The sequence below is a fragment of the Bos grunniens genome, chromosome 7, assembly GCF_055505025.1.
Source record: "Bos grunniens cultivar Pamir isolate PY7600 chromosome 7, Bosgru_T2T1.0, whole genome shotgun sequence".
Lineage (NCBI taxonomy): Eukaryota > Metazoa > Chordata > Mammalia > Artiodactyla > Bovidae > Bos > Bos grunniens.
Window position 1 is genome coordinate 37,553,725 of NC_141171.1, and position 17,794 is coordinate 37,571,518.

The following is a 17,794-nucleotide window of genomic DNA, read 5'->3' on the forward strand; positions in this document are numbered from 1 at the left end:
CCTGCTCCCACTTTAATCTGCAGCTCAAGAGACATTTGTGCTTCACACCTCAGTCGACTCTGTGAAGATTTTATTTGGTCCTTAAATTATTTAAACCAACTTAATCATATTTGCTTTCAACAGAAACCCACTGCATTCACAGGTTTGAAAGTGGACTAAATGAGGTCCCGGGGGGTGGCTGGCTGCTGCTTGTGGATCTATCCAAATCCCCTCCTGGACACGTCATCTCATCAAGGGACACACATCCCTGCTCTCCTGTGCCTGCTAACCGAGGTCACATACATCACAAATTACTGACATTTTCTGTGGCATTTCTCACGTCTAAGCTATTGCTGGCCAGGATCTTGACTAATTTATTCAAGAACTTTCTCTTCTTCCTTATTTCCCAGTCAGACTCCCGAATCCGCCTGGTCTTTCCTGCACAGTTCTATAAGAAACTCAGAACACCCATCTAGCTCTTCCAAGATGACTTTTTAGTTGAGTTGAATGAATTCAAACAAACAAACATCAACCGACGAGGACGAAGCAGAAACAGTGCCTCCCCTCCCGTCTGCTGCTTCTCTCCACGAAGCTGAGAGCAACAGAGTTTTGTGCCACTGAGAAGTACGCTAGGCATGCCAAACTGCATCAGTTGTGAACTGTCACTGTCCCGTTTGCTTCACCACAGTGTAAAAATTTCAAATTTTTCATCAAGAAAGAACTCTGAGCTAGTCAGTATAACTCAGCTGCCCTGACACTACCATCACCCACACTCACCTGGTGCCCACCACCTCTGCCCCCTGCAGAGCAATCTGTGGGGTGCCACTGGCAGGGCCAGTGTGGGCACACACATTCCTCACTCTCTTTCAGTTGATCAATATTTCAGACAGCTTCCATTGTCGTTTCATTCGTGGTCACAAGAGTGGGAAAAGATGTCAAAATAGAAATCTCTCCTCCTCCTCCCTGGTAATTTCCACTGTGGTTATTTTTCTCCAATTTCTCTCCCTCCTCTCTTTTCTATCACTACATTTTCTCTCACTTGCTCAAGAATCTCAGAAACAGGCAGGACAGAAACTAGCATGGCCTAGACTTCACAAAAAACCACCAGGTCCTTTTATAAAATGATTGTGAGGCTTATGGACAGCAGTATTTGTGTGAGGATACCTCTCAAATTTGAGGGTTACACTATGTCTATGGGCTTCCTAGGTGGCTCAGTGGAAAACAATCCTCCTGCCAATGCAGGAGATGCAAGAGACACAGGTTCGATCCCCAGGTCAGGAAGATCCTCTGGAGTAGGAAATGGCAACCCACTCCAATATTCCTATGTGGATATTTCCACAGACAGAGGAGACCAGTGGGCTACAGTCCATGGTGCCACAAAGAGTCAGACACGAGTGAGCCACGGAGCACTACGTGTATGAGAAAAGTTCTATGGCTCTTCTCCAAGGCCCCTCCCTGACGCCAGATGTATCTGAAACTCTAAATTCTACTTTTAGTCACATCTCTGGCTTTCTGGGGTCAATCTCTGCATAGTGGCCAGGGAATACCACCAGAGGCCACGCACTTGTAGACTGGCCTCAGCCCAGTAGTGTGTTATTTCTTAACGGTCCATTGCTAGAAGTCTTGGTTTGTGCTACGGACTCTTGATACTGCTTCTGAGCAACAACAGCATGGGGCTGATGTGCTGAGATGGAAAGGATGCTCATGGTGTATTATGTTTAAAAAAGTATGTCAATACTGTCATCTGAAGCCTAAGTCAGTTTTATTAAGTCCCTCTAACTTAAAACTAATGAAGGAAAATGGGATCAATTTGCTAGGAATGGCAGTCTTATTTATTCTTTGGCCGTGTATATGTGCTCATTCACTCAGTCGTGTCTGACTCTTTGCAACCCCATGGACTGTAGTCCATCAGACTTCTCTGTCCACAGGATTCTCCAGGCAAGAATACTGGAGTGGGTTGCCATTTCTTCCTCCAGGGAATCTTCCCAACCCAGGGACCAAACCCACGTCTCCTGCATTGGCAGGCAGATTCTTTACCATGGAGCCACCTGGGAAACCCCTGTGGCCATCTACTTATTTATAAATAAACACTATCATATACAAAGTAAATCAACGTGTATCAATATACAAAGTCATGTGGTGAAGCAGAAAGATAGACAAGGTGGGACCCTGCCATCAGAAAGTTTAAAGGAGAAGATAGAATCATAATGATAACAATAGTAACAATTAATAATAATAAACACCTAACATTACTAAATATTGCCAGTCACTGCTGTACACATTCAACATGGATTTGCTCAATTGATTTGCACAACAGTCCTATACAGTATTTAATTATTATCCCATTTCATAGATGAAGAAGTTGATGCACAGAAGGTCTAGTTAATTTGCCCGAAGTCACATAATAAACACCCAAGTCAGGGTTTGCATCCAGAAAACCTGCCTCTTGAATCCACATGCATGTCTGCTCAGTTGCTCAGCTGAGTCTGACTCTTTGCAATCCTATGGACTGTAGCCCTCCAGGTTCCTCTGTCCATGGGATTTTCCAGACAAGATAGTGGAGTAGGTTGCCATTTCCTCCTCCAGGGGATCTTTCCGACCCAGGGATCAAACCCAAATCTCTTACAGCTCCTGCATTGGCAGGTAGATTCCTCACCAGTGATCCACCTGGGAAGCCCCTTAAATCCACATATTTGACCACTATACCAGGAAGCTAGACAATCATTAAATGATGCATAAATGAATAGGATACATAAAACATGTCACAGTAAATAGCTATGGGAGGGTCTTCCCTGGTGGTCCAGTGGTTGAGACTCTGTGTTTCCACCACTGGGGGCACAGGTTCAATTCTCGGACGGGGAACTAAGGTCCTACATGCCATGTGGTGTGGCCAAAAAAAAAAAACCTGTGGGAATCCCGAGGAGATGGAGAGCCCCTCTGGGTGGGGAACAAGGGCACTGGGGTCTCAGTCAGACTTCACAGAGGATCTGGCATTTGTGTGCAAATTAAGGAATGGATGAGCTTGAAAAACCGGTACTAGGTGGGGAGCTTTTCAGGTAGAAATGAGGAGGTTGACATGGCCTTGGAAGTGACAGAGAAACACAGTAACAGTAAAACATTCCGCTAAAGAGGTAAGTGAGTTATGTGAGGCAGAACCGAAAACAGTTTAGAGAGACAGGTCATGTATTGCATACTGTAAAATAAATCTTCCAAGCATTATAGGGTTCATTTAGGTCTGATTCCCACGTAAGTGTTAGTTGCTCAATCATGTCCAACTCTCTGCAACCCCATGGACTTGGGCTCACCAGGCTCTTCTGTGCATGGGATTCTCCAGGCAAGAATACCGGAGCAGGTTGCCATTTCCTTCTCCAGGGGATTTTCCTGAACCAGAAATCAAACCCAGGTCTTCTGCACTGTCAGGCAGACTCTTTACCATCTGAGCCACCAGGGAAGCTCTCTCAGAAATTTTCACCAAGTCCTCTAGCTTCCATTTGCAGGGCTTTAGGATTTCCATATAAAGAAGCATATAAATGGCAGGATGGAGGAGCATCTGCCTGGGGGTGCTAGGAAAATGAGGGGGGCTGGAGGCACCTGTCAGTGGAGTCTTAAACCCAGGCAGTCACCTCTCTGCTGTCACTGCACTCTCTCCTAGGGAAACATAACTTTTTATTAGCACACTTAGATAAGGCCCAAGCTGATGCCCCAAATTGGCTCCATTCCCTTTTTAAGGTGAAGTGTCACCAAGTTCCAGAGAGAAAGGGCTTGATCTCTGCAGATGGCTGCTCAAGCTGGCTGGGAACCAGTCTCTGGCCACATCCTGTGGGATGCATGCTCTGCTGGAGGCGGCTGGCAGCTTCTTAAGTTTAATGGTTTGTCCCCCTGCTGAAAATAGTCTTCTCAAAGTAATGCAGCCTCTGGTGCACTGCTGAGGGCAGCCCCAGCCCCAGGGTTACGGGCACAGCAATTTACTCTGAGGAGAGCTGGCACCTCCCTGGCCTGGACGACGCAGGTCAAGAGGTGAAGCAACAGCAGGGCCAGCCCGCAGCTCGGTCCTCACCCAGAGCAGAGGACGTACGCCAGGGATGCAGGTTTCCACCGTCCTGACACTGAGGAGGCCTGGCCAGCAAGGGCAGTGAGAGAAAGAGTGGGATGAATGAGGTGCTCACTGGTCTCCTGGTTTACACAGGCCCTCAACTGTTCATTTGATTAAATAGCTAACTTAGGTGAACAGGTGGTAAGAAGATAACATCAAATGCTTCCACGTCCTCTGGCATCTCCTTCCTGTCCTCAAAAGAGTTCCAAGTTTTATGTTTTTTGGGTTTTTTCCCTGGTTTTGTCTTTTTTTCCAATTGGAGGCTAATTGCTTTACAATGTTGTGTCGGTGTCTGCCGTACAACGTGAATCAGCCATAAGCACGCGTGTCCCCTCCCTCTTGAACCTTCCTCCCACCCCCACCCCATCCCTCTTCTCTAGGTTGTCACAGAGCACCGGGTTGAGCGCCCTGTGTTATACACCAACTTCCCACTAGCTACCTATTTCACATGTCTAAAACAAACTCAAAATGAATTAAAGACCTAAATACAAGACCAGAAACTATAAAACTCTGAGAAGAAAACATAGGCAGAACACTCTGACATAAATCGCAGCAAGATCCTCTATGAACCCAACTCCCAGAGTAATGGAAATAAAAAACAAAAATAAACAAATGGGACCTTCTTTTGCTTTTTAAAAGGGAAATTAAACAAATCTTCGGCACACCGTGTGTGAGATAGAGGAGAGGTACGTGGTCTTTGCAAAAGGGTACCTGGCATTCTTTTCTGTTCTACTTGGATCCTGGCTAAAGGAAGGCCTCTCACTAGCAAACAGGGCTTCAAAGCAGGGGCAGGAGACCACAGGAGGAGACCACCGCAGGCTCTGCTCTCAGCAGGCACCTTCCGCCCAGGCAGAGCATGATGACACAAAGAAGGAGGCAGCTACCCTGGAATAAACCCCTCATCCGAATTGGGGAAAATAAAGCATTTCTTCCACATTCATTTGTCAAGCATCTCAAGCAGACTGAGGTGAGAGAGAGGGAAAAAAAATAACAGAACTCAAAATAGCACAGCGCTGCGTGGGAGGGATTAAAAAAAAAAAAATGACGGTGCTCTGAACAGTGACAGACAGCAAGGCTTCAGTTCATCACTCAATAATAAAGTGTGCCCCCCGGGAGGCTCCCTTATTCCACTCCACTTCCTTCTCCACCTCCCTGTGTTTTCTGCACATGAATATGTACACTGTCGTGTAATTGACTTTGAATTTGGGTGTTTCTGCTCATCTTGTCCTGCCCTAGATTCCCACAGCTGTGCTGCTGGGTGATGGTTGTGCTGGCCCGTGTGTGATGCCAGAGCCAGAGGTCTAGCGCTGCACCCAGCCCTGTCCCATATCATCCAAAGACCAGGTAAGGCTGTGGTCCCTTAAGGCAAACACGCACATCCCCTGAATCTGGGAAATGGGATTCTCTGGTACCTCTTCCTACCACCAGCTGGCAGAAGCCAAGCAATAATCTGCTCAACTGAAAGCAAGCTGCCGCTTCTCTCACTTCAAGCCACACAAACCGAAGCTGCTTTGCATCTTTGCGTCTCCATCATGCCAATGTTGTGATGAACCAGTTGTGCCTCCAGTGGTGGTCATGTGCACAGACTCTACCTCCTCTCCATCAACCCCAAGGCCGGCTTGAATAGTCCAGGAGATGGGGGAGTGGTAGGCGTTTCTCCCTCCGAGGTTGGGGTGTGAAGGGTCCCCACCACATCATTTGCGTGTCATCTCTCTTAGATGCAGCGTGACCACCCAACCTGCACACAATGAAGCGCCACAAATGTTATGTGCTGTAGACACTGGATCAGGCAGGGTTTGGTTGGAGAAGCAGAACCATTCTAGATGATTTAGACTTGGATATCAGAGTTGGCGGGAGTTAGACGTCCTTCAGTGAAGTCGTGCCGTTTGCATGGCCTCTGCTTCTGTGTATAGTGTTGGATCTGCAGTTACTCTGGGTCAGCTAGACCGTCCTTGGAAAAGGAAGCACATGTGGATGACGGCAGGGGCAAACTGGAACCTACAATATACTGAGACTCATATGACCCACTCCAGTATTCTTGCCTGGAGAATTTTCACAGACAGAGGAGCCTGGCAGGCTAGAGTCTATGGGGTCACAAAGAGTCGGACACGACTGAGCAACTAAGCACGCGTAGCACATGACATCTGGAAACCCGGGGGGATGCCGCTCTGTGTCTTGACACCTGGATGCTCTTGGTGACCTGCAGAAGTGGGGGTTCTATGCTACGGAGCTGGCCCAGGCCTTGGAGAGGCTGAAGGAGATCTGGTAGGAGTGGGAAGATCTGCAGAGCCAAGTGCTGCCCCGCACCTCCTGCGTTAGCCAGCACATCAGCATGGGGGTATACAAGCTGCTACCTTGCTCTTGTCTTGTAGCCACATTCAGGGCTTAAGAACTGTGGCTCCTGGAAAAGGGAACCCTCCTACACTACCAGTAGGAATGTAAATTGGTGCCACCACTGTGGAAAATGGAATGGAGGTTCCTCACAAAACTAAAAACAGAGCTGCTGTAGGATCCAGCAATCCCACTCCTTGGGCATGTATCTGGACAAAGTTACAATTCATAAAGACATATGTACCCCAGTGTTCATAGCAGCACTATTCACAATAGCCAAGACACAAAAACCACCTAAATGTCCATCAACAGAAGGGTGAATAAAGAAGATACGGTACATATATGCAATGGAATATTACTCAGCCATAAAAAGGAATGAATAATGCCATTTGGAGCAACATAGATGAACCTAGTGATTATCATACTAAGTGAAATAAGTCAGACAGAGAAAAGACAAAAACCATTATGATATCACACATATATATATAATCTAAAATATGACACAAATGAACATATCTATGGGACAGAAACAGACTCAGACATACAGAACAGACTTGTGGTTGCCAAGGGAGAGGGGCAGGGGGGTGGACTGGGAGCTGGCATTAGCAAGTGCAAACTATTATATACAGAATGGATAAACAAGGCCCTGCTACATAGCACAGGGAACGATACTCAATATCCTGTGATAAACCATAATGGAAAAGAATATGAAAAAGAATATATGTGTGTGTATATATATATATATAACTGAACCACTTTGATACACAGTAAAAATTAAGACACGGTAAATAAACTATACCTCAACAAAATAAATTTTAAAAGAACTGTGGCTCCTGCTTAACCTCCATCTTCCAAATTTTACTCAAAATGTCTCCTGTGGCTAAGGCTCACCTAGAACCATGCAGCTTGGGGAATTCAGTGGGGGCTGCAGCTCCAGCTTCCTAAGTTGCTACAGTACAAACAACTGAAATACTTGCTAAGACCTGTGACCTCCACCTCCACGCCCCTTCCCCACACCTGTAGAAGAAATACCAATCCCAGTGCAATGCATTTGTTCTCAACAGCACCTATTTGTGTTTTGCTCACCACCACATGCCTGAGCCTAGTAGGTTCTCAGTCAAATTTGGCTGAACGAATCAATGCCAGAGATGATCAAAGCAAACTCTAATCTTTGCACAAGTCTTCAGCCCACTTTTTTTTTTTTTTACATCAATCTATGAGTAAACAAGCATTTGCTCAACACCTATTTTGAGCCAGACACTAACCTGGGTACAGGGGGAAATGCAAGGAAAGAGAAAGAGCCACCCATGACCTCAAAATAGTAGCCAGGTGGTTTAAGAGGTGACACAGATTCATCAAAAGCTAATTAATGTCATGACATCACATTTGGTAAGGAGACAAAGAGTGCTAACAAATTACTCTATGAATCATGACAAGTGACTTCAAGAAGCCTTCCTAGAGGAGGTGAGACTTCAGTCAGGGCATGAAGATAGATGGAGGAAAAGGGAGAGAAAGAAGAAGTCAGAGTTCAAAGGGCCTATTTGGAACAGGGGAAGGCCCCAACCCAGCTGGCTTTTCGACTTTGTGTGGAGGTGCTCAGTTGCTCAGTCATGTCCGACTCTTTGTTAGCCCAGGAACTGCAGCTCTCCAGGCTTCTCTGTCCATGGGATTTTCCAGGCAAGAATACTGGAGTGGGTTGTCATTGCCTCCTCCAGGGGATTTTCCCAACCTAGGGAATGAACCTGTGTTGCCTGCATCTCTTGCATTGGCAGGTGGATTCTTTACCTCTGTGCCACCTGGGAAGCCCTAGTGTAGAGGACAGGAGGATAAAAAGCTAGGGCTCACGTCAAGAATGATATCAGGAAGTGATCCCCCACCTCACTGCCTGAGCTTGTCCAGCACTGAGAAGAGAAAGTAGAACCGTGTTGATCCTCAATGATGATGACAGACAGCCAACAGTCACTAAGCATCTACAGTGTACCTGGGCTGTCACATCACTCAATCCTAAACTAACCAGTAGGTAGCTATTATTTTCCCCACTGATGGATGAGGAACCTGAGTCTTAGATGACATTCCTTGCCCAACCATCAAGTGGCAGAACTGCATTCTGAATCCATGCCTGTGCTTGCAGCCCTGTCCCTAAGCTGTCCACCCACACAGAGACTGTCACCGCCAATGACCACTCCTCCCTAAGTGCTTCTAGGCTGCCCAAGCAGGCCAGCACTTCAAAATCTCAGTGACCAAGATGCTACTGTAAATACTAAGTGACTGATCAAAACTCATGAGGGCCTTCTTTTGTCAGTGAATTTCAGTTATGATTAGAGAAGGAAATAGGCCAGAATTTAAACTGGGTAAATGAGAAAATTCTGCTAAGAAAGTGGTTTTCTCTCCCCAGGAGGGTGGACTGAAGAGAGAGCCTACATCATGGTAAAATACGTATTTATCTTGGAAAGAATACTTGGTACCTCTTTGCTGTTTACTGTACAGGGGTTTTCCCCTGTAGATTATAGGTTTCTTTTGTGGAACATGTTTTCAGTTTATAAATTGAAAAGCACTCAGTAATGTTGTAATGAAACTGGGCTTGCACACAGAAATTGTCATCTAAGTGCCCAGCCTGTGACAGCCTTCCAAACAGTTCAGTGCTGCCGCCAGTTGTCAGGGGAGGAGATCTCCTACATTCCCCCTCCCCCACCCAGAACTGCTCTAGCAAGGAGTGGCCAGGCAGAGGCAACGAAGCAGGAATGAGAAAGCCTGGCAAACCAGTAAATGTGTCAATTTATTTGGACTCCCTGCAATTTAGAAGTTGATTTCAAAGAAAAATTGCTTCAGGCCTCAACTCCTGTTGTTGCCAACTCTGGCCCATTTTTACAGCTGACTGACCACCGGCTAGAAAGGCAGGTCTCCGGTAGTCCCGGCAGGCCTTGATGGCTCCTTGCTGTCCCCGAGCACAAGTCACGAGCATAATTACAGCTAATGGAGACAGGTTGGGGCAGGCCATGCCCCACACAGCCCCCACCACCTGCTTCCCCAAGGACTGAGCTACAGCTTGCTCAAGCAGCTGCTTTGTTGTGAATCCCCGGTCAACAGCTGACATGATTCATGAGACCTTCACACTCCTGCACTGCAATCCCCTCACGCCTCTGGAACCTTCTCTGCTAGCCCTCACACACAGTCCCGGTTGCTGGCTTCACGTTCTCCCACCCTCGCCCAACGCGACCTCTAAGGTTAATTGCGCTGCCTCCAGGCCTCCACCCAGCAGGAAAGTCAACAGTCTGATTTCCCTGGGAGGGACTGGCCAGTGGGGGGCAAGAAATCTGCCCCACTCCCCACACATAAATCCTAGCAGACATCTTTCTCTTCAGCAGCTTAAAGTCTGAGTGTCTGATTTAAAATAGATCTCACTCCCAATGCCAGTCTGAAATTAGGGGAAAGGGGTTATCAGGTGGCTCTGTGGTAATAAAGAACACATTAATCTCAGCTGAGCTTCCAGAGAGAATTGTTGTTGTTGTTGTTCAGAAAGGGTAGTTATTTAAATAGAGTTGTCTGGAGGGTGAAGATTTAATACATTGTCCCCTCAACAAACCCTTTAAGAATCTATTAACAGCCTGGGTTGTTGAGGGGTGATTCCTCTACATGGCCTAGCTCAGGGCTACTGGAGGATGTACTGTATCAGTTCAAACAGAGCTTGTTGTGAGGAAAAAAGGCAACCTGGGGGAGCAGCAGCAAGGAGCCTCAGCCCCAGGGTTACTCCAGGCTGAGGTAAAAACGAGTAGGAGGCCGGAAGCAGACAGAAGTCGCCACCAGCAGGCAGGGCCCTGTGGACTGAAGGGTGTAGACCAGATGACCTTTCTCCTCCGCTGTACCCTAGCCCTGGGCTCCCTGCCTGAACTTTCTTCCTTTGTGAAGAAAGCCATCTAGACAAACGGAGATAACCTTTCCAGACCAATCACAACCTTTCGCTGGGCCATTTGCATGCAATTCTAACAGAAAGGTCACCCAGAAAACTCCGTGGTCGGAGCCTCCCTCCAAACAACAAATGTGACAATTAAAACAAAGCACCCTTCATTTGACGGGCGCGGAAGCAACTGGGCTGGCCCAGGCCCGTGGCATTTGTTACCTGAGGGAAACAATAGCAGCTCTATAGGCACGTCTGGCCGAAAGGGCAGGAGCTGCTGCCGGCTTCTCGGTTCAGGCCGACGACAGAGGGGCACCGGGAGACTTCCCATCAAAACCGCAGGCGAGTTTCAAGTCTTCCACCACACCTGCTCCAGCCTGCCGGTGTGCGCATGCGCGAGCGCCTGGACGCGCACGTGCGGGTGACAGACTTAATCTGGTTCCAGAGCCAGGTTTAGAGCCAGGAGCACAGGGCAAGCCTAGCGGTTGTGAGTGTGGCTCTTTTCCTTGCACTCTGGAAGAGCCAGATTGGCCTTGGCTTTGCCCTTGAACTCAAAATGTGTATTTAACTGTTAGAGCCAAGGACACATTTCTCACCTTCTCCTAGCTTTCTCTAGCCTCCTACAGAACCAGGTCTCCAGTGGGAGTAGTAGTTTAGGAATAGCTTATGGCTGCTCTAAAGACTCTCAAATGCCTGTAAGTGCCGGCTGTATTGGTGGGTAGTTGATGCCCACTTGTGACCATGCTCTGTTCAAAGAGAAACCAGTCCACGTAAAACCCTTGCTGCTTAGGTGTGTACTTTTGAACCATCTCGCTCCATGCATACTCCTCCTGCACAACTCACTGGACCAGGGCTTGGAGACCTGACACACAGAAAGAACCAATTACCTTTCCAATGACCTATGACCCATGTTTCAAAAAACAAAAAGAAGGAGAAAGTAATAATTAAATTTCCCTTTCTCACTAATGTGAACCATGAATCAGACAAGACTTTCCTAGTGGCAGAAGAAATGACTTCTGAAGAGTCATGAAATAAATGTAGAGCTAAAGAAATCAAAATTAAGGATGAGCATGGCCAGAGGAGCCTGGTGGGCTGCGGCCCATGGGGTCTCTAAGAGTCAGACACGACTGAGCAGCTTCACTTTCACTTTTCACTTTCATGCATTGGAGAAGGAAATGGCAACCCACTCCAGTGTTCTTGCCTGGAGAATCCCAGGGATGGGGAAGCCTGGTGGACTGCCGTCTATGGGGTCACACAGAGTCAGACATGACTGAAATAACTTAGCAGCAGCAGCAGGGCTGTGAGCACCAGGAGTCACTAATGGTTGAGAGAAAGAGGCCATCACACTGAATATAGATACAATTGTTCCTTGGTATCATGGGCATTGATTCTGGCCACCACCCATAGTCAGCCGTCAGCACCTGCCAGTTCCACATCTGCAGAGATGGAGGGTGGATTGTATTATATTTCATCCTACAGGAGGAGTACCTGAGTGAGGACCCTGCTGGAGCCCCTTTGAATCTTCTGTACCATTTCCAGGCGACGCAGCTATGCCTCATTTTCTGATCTTGGTTTCTGGCCTTCCTCATTGCTCCCCGCACAGCTCATCATCAGTTCCCCCTTCCAGAGGCGCTGTTCCTTCCCTGAAAACTCCCCTGGAAAAACACAACAGATATCTTGGGGAGACTTGTTTCCCCAGGCCGAAAAAGAAAAGGGCGATTACATTAAGAACACATTTAATCATTCCCACTCTGTTTGATTAAAGGAAGGCAAACAAAAGCCCTGATTTATAAGGCAACCACCAGACCCTGCGAGGATGATCCAGGCAGGCAAAGGCAGTGCCATTTATACAGATTGAATAACCCGATTGCCTCAGAGGGAGAAAGACGGCATCTGATCTCTCCTGCCAGAACGGCTGTCCATTTGGAGATTCAAAACACACCAGTCATGCCAGGCAGCTCTCGCGTCTCTCTCTGGGCAGGGCCACTAGCAGATGTGGCCTGAGAAGGGGTCAGAGCCCTGATTCCTTTCGACTGACAACAAATGAGAAGCTATAGGAAGTTTAGGTGGATTCCTGTTCCAGGCTGGGTGGCAGGTACTTTGGTGTTTTATCTTCTTTTCTATTTGATTTACAGTGAGCACGCTCTAGGCTAGGAAGAATGCATGGTATTTTTATAAACTTCAAGAAGTTTCTAGGCCATGAAATATTCTTCACAACTTGTCTGAGGAGGCAGGCAGGGCAAGGGTGATGCAGACCATATAGTGTAAAAAGACCTCCACTAACCAGAATTCAAGTAACCCAAACTTCTCAATTAATCAGACATTTTACTGTTTACTTTTATAAACATAAAAGGTCATATGACCAAAAATATCACTTAAAAAGTGATAAAAAAAAAAGTGTTAAACTAGGTGGTGTCTTACAAGTTGTGCTTAGAGAGCTCTAAAATGGTGACCCTGAGGTACTGTGGCATCTTGAATCATGTGAAAATGTGTTATGTTCATCAGACTCTAATTACTAAGGCATAAATGTGGCCACAAATATTTTGGGAAGATTTGCAACAACAACAAAAAAAAGGCTCTATTTTGTTCTCAGGGAAGCTGGGCATGAGATGCTTAATTTGTATTTTATTTATTTATGTGTTTTGGCTGTTCTGGGCCTTTGTTGCTGTTCAGGCTTTTCTCTAGTTGTGGGGAGTGGGGGCTACTCTCGAGTTGCATTGCTCAAGCCTCTCATTGTGGTGGCTTCTCTTGTTTCAGAGCATGGGTTTAGGGCACATGGGTTTTAGTAGTTGTGCCTCCTGAGCTCTAGAGCACAGGCTCAATACTTGTGACACACAGGCTTAGTTGCCCTGCAGCATGTGGGACTTTGCCAGACTAGGGATCAAACCAGTATCTCCTGCACGGGCAGGCAGACTCCCCACCACTGAGACACCAGGGAATCTCCAACACTGGATGTTTAAATGACCATCTTTGTGACACCAAACATTATTTTTAAGACTGTACTATAACAGCTTAAACATTATGTCCTCAGAGAAGAGGAATCATGAGGAATTTGTCCAAATGCCCCTGAGGTAGACAAGGGCCTCTAGCACCCAAAGGCATGGGTGAGCCATTGCACATAAGCAAGTCTTGGGATCTGGACAAGGGGTCAAGAGACACGGGTTCAAGCCTTAGCTTTATCAGTCAAGGAATGACCTTGGGAACCCCTCGTTTCACTTTTCTCAGCTATAAAACGGAGAGACTCTACTAATGTATAAAATGATCTATCTCCAAAGATGATGTTTCTTCTGAAATCAATAATGCTAGGAAAAGAACACAAACACACACACACACACACACATACAGTAACTCCTCTCAAAACAAAACCCAAATCTATACCACAGTTGGAGAAAGAACTCAGAGGCTGCTTGTCTTCCTTTTACTCCTAAACCCAAAGCAAGTTATAAAGGGAGATACAATGGGCTGAATCCCATGCTTTGCACTATAATTTTGCCCCCGACCCCAAGGGAAAATCCCCCTGAGATGACCACCTTGCACATCCAGTTCTAGTTCAACAAACTTCTTTCTCTGATACAGAAAGACCTTGAAGTTTTCAGCCTGTCACTCAGATTTGATGCTTAAGGATATCTTCCTCCCAGAGACCTCCTGACCAGACCTGAAATTATATAGCTCTGAAGACTTTCTATCCCTACGACCCTTAATCCCAGACCAGACTCAGGAGTTCTTCCAAGTCCGTTTGAAAGAGGGGAAGTAGGAGGCTTCATTTGGGGAAATGACGAGGGGCTTCCTTCCTCTTGGAGCTGAGTGAACTCCCTCTTCAGGACTCCCACGGCCTCAGAGGCCAAGGTCAGGGGCCAGAGAAATAGGGCAGCATCAGGTTTCCCTTTAGGCCACAGACAGCAGGTTTGATTCCAAACTCAACCTATTGCAACAGATGTGTCATCTCACACAATCAAAACGAGAGGGACAGTATTCCTGATAGTTATTCTCTGAGGCTCTTTCAGGTCACGTAACTTGAACAACTGACTTCATCTACTTAAGCTTTAGTCTCCTCATCCATAAAATGGGTTTCAGAAACAGTCCCTTCATCAGGTTGGTATGTTAATCCAATGAGATAATTCACGCCAAGGACGCTGATGTGTAGGAAGTGTTTAGTAATATGTAGCTCTTGTGTTTGGTGTCACTAAAAACCCCTTCTTTGTCCCCGCCTCAAAACCCCCCTGAGGACAGGGTATCATGGAAGCTAAATTTGATATGACCTACACGCCTGCTCTAGAAGAAGGACTGGGGGCTGCAGAACCTTCTGGTTTAGGAAGGGCATGGAGCAGTTCACTGGCTATGAGCCAACAGCTCTGGTTTTTGCACCTGTGATTTCACAGCACTTGGTCCCAAAGCAACACCTCTGCCATCATAGACAGAGTGAGAAATTAGTCATTTTTGCCACCCTCCTCAAAGCCCTGATAATTTTGGTCACACCTATGTTTATTAGTGTCCCATGGGAAACATTAAATAAACTTTTAGCTGGGGGTTGGGTGTTCATATGAAGCCCAGCTGAATCAGAAAAGAGGAGGTTGTATAATTCCACACACAGAGGCATAGCCAGGGTCTTGGTGTGATACCTGTGGCTGAACACATGGGGTAGAGGACACGGCCATAGCTTCACTCATCCTGGCTCTGCTGTTTGCCAGCTGCAGAGCTGCAGGCAAGTCATTGAACCTCTCCAAGCCCATGTATCCTCCTTTATGAAGAAGAGAAGGTAAAAGCCTCATGATAACTCCTTGCTCAGTCATGCTGGAGACCCTGTTCTGGAGTTCAGTATTGGTTGCTGTTGAGTGCTCTGAGCTTCTCTCGAAGACCCACTGATGGCTGGCAGGCAACCCTGTTAATCATCTGGTGTCTCTTCACCACAACCATCCTCCCTTTGGACGGGTCCTCAACTTGTCTGACAGGCACAGGCAGTCAGCCCCTAGAGATTCTAAACCCTACACACTTTCATCCTCATGTGTCAGCCTGGGAACAAGCTGGGGCCAGAGACTACTTTCTCTTGATTCCACTAGAGATCACATGCTCCTCAAGACAGTCCGCATCCAGCTTGGAATGTGGTGGGGATCTGATGACTCAGGGAGGTGGTGGCTCCAATAAGTGATGCAGAAAATCTTCCTCCCTCTCTCCCTCCCTTGACTACCTCCAGTTCCTCTAGTGGAATTTCCCATCCCCATTCTAATGCCCTTCAAGTCCTGGACACAGCATTTCCTACCTAGACTTATTGTTTTACCTAATTTTTTTTCTTACTAGTAAACTTTTAGTCATTAACAGCATGAACTCTGGGTTTCCCTGGTGGCTCAGGGGTAAAGAATCTGCCTGCCAGAGCAGGAGACCAGGTTCAACCCCTGAGTTGGGAAGATCCCTTGGAGAAGAAAAGGACAACCCACTCCAGGGTTCTCGCCTGGAAAATCCCTGAAGAACCTGATGGGCTGCAGTCCGTAGGGTCGCAAAGGGTTGCACACGACTCAGCGATTAAACAATAATAAGCATGGACTCTGGTCTCAGACTACCTAAGTTTACATGCTGCTTTCCCATTTACTGTGTATGTGACTTTAGCCAAGTTTCTTAATCTGTCTGTGCCTCGGTTTCTACAACCGTAAAATGGGGGTAATAACAGCTCCTCCTTTACAGGGTTGCTGTGAGGATGAAACACTGCACACAGTGTTTAGGTGTCTAAAGCACTGAGAACAGTGTCTGGAACGTAGTAAGCACAGCCACGCTGTTGCTGACTGCTTTATTATTGCTTTCTCATGCCTCAGTAACCTCTCATCATTAGCAGGGTTCTTCGGAGGTTTCGTGTCTCAGGAGAGAAGGAATAGAGACTGCCCAGTCAGCTCTCCACTCCGAGCTAATCCATCACACTGCGGGCTCTCTCTGCCTGTTTATTGTGATCCCAGGGAGTTCAGTCCTTCCTGTTCTTGGGACGGTTCCTCTTTCTCCGGAACTATCTTGTTTACTCACATTTCCGTATACCCACTCTGCCTCACTTCCACAGAGAGAAATATATATCTACATTTTGCAAACAGATACATGCATAATTTTTTAAAAAGACCCACATATGTCAACCTCACCACCACCACCACGCACAGCCCCACCCCAGAACCTAAGATGGGGAACAAAAGACAGTTTTGCTAAGTTCCTAACTCTCGCAAAATGTGGGAGGCACACAGGAGACTGTTTTGATTTTTCTTAATAGGTCCCCTCTTAATAGCCATCTTTTTTTAAGCTACAACAACAGAGATTAAAAGAGAATCCTCTTAGGTAAACCTGTCCTTTCTGGCCAGTTGGATAGAAGTTATGGAAATAAAATTCCCAAGCCCCACATAATGGCTCTCCCCACCTGCAACTCCTGACCTCACAGCCCACCAAGCAGGTGGGAACAAAGACCGTCGTCACTGCTGCTGAAGGACATGGGTGGAGGAAGCTACCTTGGCTGTGCCCCTGTGTCTGTCTCCCCCGCGGCACCTCTGAGCACTCCTCACACTTTCTCCCAATCTGTGTGGCACAAGACACACCAGACATTTCCAGATAATTGCCATCAGCTTCCCAGGAAAACAAAAAGGTTGTAGTTGGCACTTTCTTTTCTCTCTCCACCCAGCCGTTCATGCAGGGGAAAAAAAAAAGTCTACAAGTTGAAAACAGCTTTTTTAAAAAGCAACTACCCACATTAAAGGAAGACTGTTTAATTCTAGATCCACAGCTAGAAGATCAAAAATAGGAATAATTAAAGCCTGAGATGTAACTGTCAAGAAAGACATTTTATCCTGTTTGCCAAGTCCTTAAACAGGTAAACCACATATTTAAAGAAAGTACTAAGATCTGAAAATCCCAATGGGATTTTTTTTCTCTTATTTAAGGCATAATGAATTCAGTCTTCAGAGGCCACTGAGTAGGGTTTGTTAAGCTCTCTGAACTGTCAGCTGGATAATTATCTAGCAAAGTCTGTGTGTAGGTGACTCCCTGTGATTCAGCTTCTTTCCTGTTTTGAAACAGAAGGTTACTAACCTCTGGAACAAAATTTGGCAAAGTCAGGGAATGTCAGTTTTATGCAAACAGCATTTCCTTTTTTTCAGCCTTCCTTTTCATCCTATGATATCTGACTTTTAAAAGTCTTATATGTGTACTGAATTCCACTCAAGTACCCTTTCCAAATGCTCCAGAGAGAAACTTAAAAACAAACACCAAACAAACAAAACCCACTCCCTTCTCCAGAATGGCTGGAGCCAGATAAACATGATCTCAAACCCGATAAACAGCTTGACAATGTATATTCCGAAGAGAGGGGAAGCAGACATGTTAGGGGTCAGATGCAAAACAAGAATTCCAAAAAAAGTCTCATCACTCCCGAACCTGTTGGTTTTACATATGGTTTTAAATTGTGGCTTTCAAATATCTGAGCAACCTGGATGCTACTGTGTTTAAGTTCCCACTTGGGAGGTTGTTGCTGTGGT

At 46.5% G+C, this 17,794-nt stretch overlaps 1 long non-coding RNA gene across 2 annotated transcripts in view; it reads right to left on the bottom strand.

Moving 5' to 3' along the window:
* LOC147369043 (uncharacterized) overlaps positions 1–10,687 on the bottom strand; it is a 75,047-nt gene extending 64,360 nt beyond the window's left edge. Inside the window, exon 1 of one of the 2 annotated variants that reach the window (XR_015167220.1) lies at positions 10,521–10,687. This is a non-coding gene — a long non-coding RNA (uncharacterized LOC147369043). The remainder of the gene's footprint in view (positions 1–10,520) is intronic. The other variant, XR_015167221.1, reaches the window with a different exon arrangement.
* Positions 10,688–17,794: the final 7,107 nt, after the last annotated feature.